The sequence below is a fragment of the Ailuropoda melanoleuca genome, chromosome 1 (genome assembly GCF_002007445.2).
Source record: "Ailuropoda melanoleuca isolate Jingjing chromosome 1, ASM200744v2, whole genome shotgun sequence".
In the NCBI taxonomy this organism is placed as follows: Eukaryota; Metazoa; Chordata; class Mammalia; order Carnivora; family Ursidae; genus Ailuropoda; species Ailuropoda melanoleuca.
Window position 1 is genome coordinate 126558194 of NC_048218.1, and position 4830 is coordinate 126563023.

The 4830-nt window shown below is 45.2% G+C and overlaps 1 pseudogene; it reads right to left on the reverse strand.

Annotated features, from left to right (window-relative positions):
• Positions 1-2226: 2226 nt before the first annotated feature.
• LOC100474354 lies at positions 2227-4209 on the reverse strand (annotated as a pseudogene).
• Positions 4210-4830: the final 621 nt, after the last annotated feature.

The window sequence follows — 4830 nt, forward strand, 5'->3', positions numbered from 1 at the left end:
CACTTTACACCCACTAAGATGTCTATAATTTTAAAAAATAGTAATAATTACAAGTGTTGGCACAGAGGTGAAAAAATTGGAACCCTCATGCATTGCTGGGGGGTGGGATGTAAGATGGTACAGCTGCTGTGGAAAATAGTTTGGCAGTTCCTCAAACAGTTAAACACAGAGTTACCATGGGACCCAGCAATTCCTCTCCTAGCTATCCACCCAATAGAAGTGAAAACATGTTTGCACAAAAACTTGTACATGAGGGGCGCCTGGGTGGCTCAGTCGGTTAGGTGTCTGCCTTCAGCTCAGGTCATGATCCCGGGGTCCTGGGATCGAGACGCGAGTCAGGCTCACTGCTCAGCGGAGAGTCTGCTTCTCCCTCACTCTCTGCCCCTCCAGCCCCTGCTCACGCTCTCTTTCTCTCAAATAAATAAATAAAATCTTAAAAACAAAAACCAAAAAACTTGCACATGAGTGTTAATGGAAGCACTACTTATAATAACCAAAAATTATCAATTGATGAATGGATAAACAAAATATGGTATATTCATACATGGACAATTGTTCAGCCATAAAAAGTCACGAAGTACGTGCCGCAATATGCGTGAGCTTCAAAAACGTAGTGGTAAGTGAAACACACACACACACACACACACACAACAAACACACACACACACACGGAAGGCCACGTGTTGTATGATTCCATTTCAATATGTCCAGAATAGGCAAATCCACAGGGACAGAAAGTACATCAGTGGTTGCCAGGGGATAGGGAAGGGGAATTGGAAGTTAAGGGGTTTCTCTTTGAGCTGATAGAAATATTCTGAGAATTAATAGTTGTCATAGCTGCACAATGTTGTGAGTATAATAAAAACCACTGAATTGTGCATTTGAAATAATTAAAATGGTGAATTTTTTTACCTGAATTTTAGAATTTTATCTTTATTTTTTTCAACTGTAAATTAAAAGCTTTATTGAATAAAAATGTTTCAGACTAAGCAAAACTATAAGAAAGCAGAATATTTTACATGTCTAAAATAATATTAGAGCTAAATCTCTAAAAATGCAGTACAAAGAAGTCTATAGCTTAAAATACCCCCACATACAATTTGGAATATCAATTATGTACAACAAATGTACTCAAGTTTATAATGTTCCAAAGCCTTAACTACTAGAAAACCATCTCCCCCAAAAAAGACCTATAATTGGTTTAATTGCACCCTGGGAATACTGTCTGCCATAAAAATCAATACATTTCAGAGCTGGTAAGTATTAAAAACGACAACAACATCAAAAACTAGTGTCCCAGAGAGGGGATATCAGAAATGGAATATATAGGACTTGGGGTCTGGGCTCAAGTGGTTTAAGGCAGTTTTTTCTGTTATTCCTCCTTTAAACTCCTCACTTTGCTTTAACAGGCAACATGGCAAACAACAATACAAAACATCTTAGAAAAATGTTGCACCTTTCAGTGAATGACGAGCTGCACAGATACCACCAGAGCAAGCAGTCCCCTGGGCTGTCGTCAGACTCACTGGTAAATACCAGAGCTTGAGAGGTAGTGGAACCCTCCAGGCACCAAATGTGCTCAAAAAGTGCCCCCAAAGAATGGTTGTGAATTACCTCAATAATCCAGTTCAGGACGTGGTTTCGAGAATGGGATGCGGAGCAGTAACTTCCCCATGTGTACCAGAATAAGAAAATTAACCCCAAAAAATGTATTAAGGATTAAATATTTGATCTCTTAACAGATGAACACAAAATAATTAAATTGGTATTCCTTTAAAAATATACAAACTGTGCCCTTTATACAAAGTGCGTTCAGTCATGATGTTTAGGTTCCTAAACGCCTTCTGCATGTTCCCTAATTCCATAGTTGAATTTTTAGTGTAACAATGTGTTACCAGTCCTCTATTTTTGTGTTGCCTTTTGGGAATACAGTGGAGTCTGGACTGTATCGGCTGACATATTCCCCCCTCACCAGAAGACCTTAAAGCACCCTACATATATCATCATTGCTAAAATACAGGACTGAAGTAATATTCTCTCTAGCACTTAGAATTGGTTCACTTAAGCTGCAGTGTGGGATTTTTTTGAAGCAAGAACTCTTCCAAAATGACTTCCACATACGTTACAGTTCATGCTAAGATCCCTGTGTACATGCATCGGTGTGAGAAAGGGCAGGGACTCACTAACACGAGCACAAATGTAAGGCCACACACCATTTGCAGTTTGTCATTCCTCATCCTCATCCTCATCATAGTACTGACTTCTCTGTTTCTCCACACACAGCTCTTTGACTACTTCTCCCTCCCAGAACCCCCCATCCTGGGATTTCTGATTCTGGGTGGTGAATTCTTTAGGGGAGGTATTCTCTGCAAAGCTGGACCAGTTTGTAGGCTTGGGTGCTAGTGGAGGGTGCTGTTTGAGGTTTCTGTCATCTTCATCTAAGTTTGCACCATTTCCTAGAAGATTCTCACTCCCCATCTCGAAAGCACCAACTCCCTTCCTTCTCCCTGTCTCCCCTCCTCCGGATTCCTGGTTTTGCCAGGTTGTTTTCCCCACACTACCATTCTTTTTGGAGGTAATGGCAGTTTCTGCTTGTTTGCTTCCTGCTGGCATTCCTCCTGTAAACTCCTTACTCTGCTCTGACATGCTCCAGCCTTTCCTTATGGATGGGGGCAAGATTTTTGGGGCTCTTGACTGAAGTGGTTCGAAATGAAGCTGCTACAGTGAATGGGTGGCTTCTTTCTTTCAGCGAAGGAGATCATCTTAGCTTCTTCAGATCCAGCTCTACGTCCTCGGGAGCTTCAGGCTTGCTGCTTTCATCCTCAGGAGGCCGTTTGGGCTTGGATACTGGGATCCCTTCCTCCAAGGTACTTGTGGAACTACCAAGTTCTGGGGGGTAGGGGGGCGGCGGCCAGGTGATCTTCAGCTTTTTGGTTTCAGCTGGCTTGTCCTCTTTCTCTGGCTGAGAGGAGGCCTTGGCTTCCATACCTGCTGTCAGCACACCCACCTTAGCAATGGGGACATCTTCTAGTCCTGGGCTCTGAGGGGTCTCCCTTGCATTTGGAAGCTGGGCTGGTCTCTCCAAAGTCCCTTCATTTTCAGTTTTGCTTGCCTGCAGATCCTTGTGTGGTCTGTGCCCAAAGCCTTCATCATAGTTACCTTTAGCTTTGAAGAGTTGGTTGAAGTGAGGCTTGCGGTAGATTCTCCCATGAAAGACGCGTATGCTCCTAGACTAAGTCTGTTGTTGCATTAGGAGCAACGGAAGCAGCTCCTGTGAACCACCTGCTAGAGGCCCAGACACACTCCATTGGGCAGACTGTCTTCTGACTTAGCACACAAGTCTCTCTTGCAGGTGCCTGAAACATCTTCAGTGCTTTGGGAGGAGAAATTTCAGAGAGGCTGGAGGCTCTGGCATCTGGATTTAGTGGCATGGGATGGACAGGCGGCTGGACCTCTCTCTTGACCTGGGAATTTTGGAGTCATCCTCAGTAGGGCTGGAACGGACTGCCAGGTTGTTCTCAGTTGCACAAACCTTTTCTCCAGCCTGATGGGAGATGCAGACCTCAGGCACATTCTCCTTGTGTTCTGATTTATGAGTTTTGATTTCACCACCATTGGCTCTCAAGTCATTTGTAGAGTTGGTGGAACCGCTCTGTTTAGACATAGCTGCCTGGTGCTTGGCCATTCGATCCTTGATGGAGGTTTCTGACAGGCGTCATTAAGTCCAGATTTCACCTGCTCTTGCTTTTCTCTGCGTTGAGTGTAGAAGATGACAACTGACCTGGGCTATCTCCACATCATCCGGAGAACAGCTGCTTTCAGAGACCCTCCTTCCACCTGCCCTGCGGCTTCTATGTTTTCAGTGATTTCAGATTTTCCTCCTTCGTGCCTGGATTCTCCTAGACAAGTTTCCATTTTTTACATTCTTTCGAGTGGTCTTCAAGACACTTATTGATCTCAAGGTAGGGATAGAGGCACAAGGGCTTCAGGAGGTGATCCGAGCCTGGGTCTGAGATGGACTCGTTCACCGTGGTCAGCCTTGGCCTCAGAGGCAGAGCTTCTAGCCCCTTCACTGGCAGGATGGCTGCCTCCGTGTCTGACCTCCGCGCTGCCAATTCACAGGAGTCTGTGTGAGACTCTCCCCAGGGCTGGGTTCTCCCACTTCTTCTTCACCACAGTCAGGATCCCCCTCCTGAAGGGCTGGGGGAGATTTTCAGGGTCCTAGAAGAACAAGAAGTAAGTGCCAGTTATAGCTTGCCTGTTGAAACATTCAAACATGTTGTGCTTTGTTTTTTTGTTTGTTTTTCTTTTTAAGGTTCTATTTGTTTGTGGGGCGCCTGGGTGGCACAGCGGTTAAGCGTCTGCCTTCGGCTCAGGGCGTGATCCCGGCGTTATGGGATCGAGCCCCACCAGGCTCTTCCTCTATGAGCCTGCTTCTTCCTCTCCCACTCCCCCTGCTTGTGTTCCCTTCTCTCACTGGCTGTCTCTATCTCTGTCAAATAAATAAATAAAAAATCTTTAAAAAAAAAAAAAAGGTTCTATTTGTTTGAGAGAGAGAGAATGAGAGAGAGAGCAGGAGCAAGGGTGAGGGCAGAGGGAGAGGGAGAAGCAGAGTCCCTGGAGAGCAGAGAGCTGGACACGGGGCTCAATCCCAGGACTCCAAGATCATGACCTGAGCCGAAGGCAGACGCTTAACTGACTGAGCCACCCAGGTGCCCCAAACATTTTGTTCTTTGTAAGATGGAAGTTAAAACTCTAAGCTGCTTCTGGTCCACTGGTGTTTCAGACAGCTGTGAATGGTTACAGCCCTGCCGCATGGAGAAAGCATCC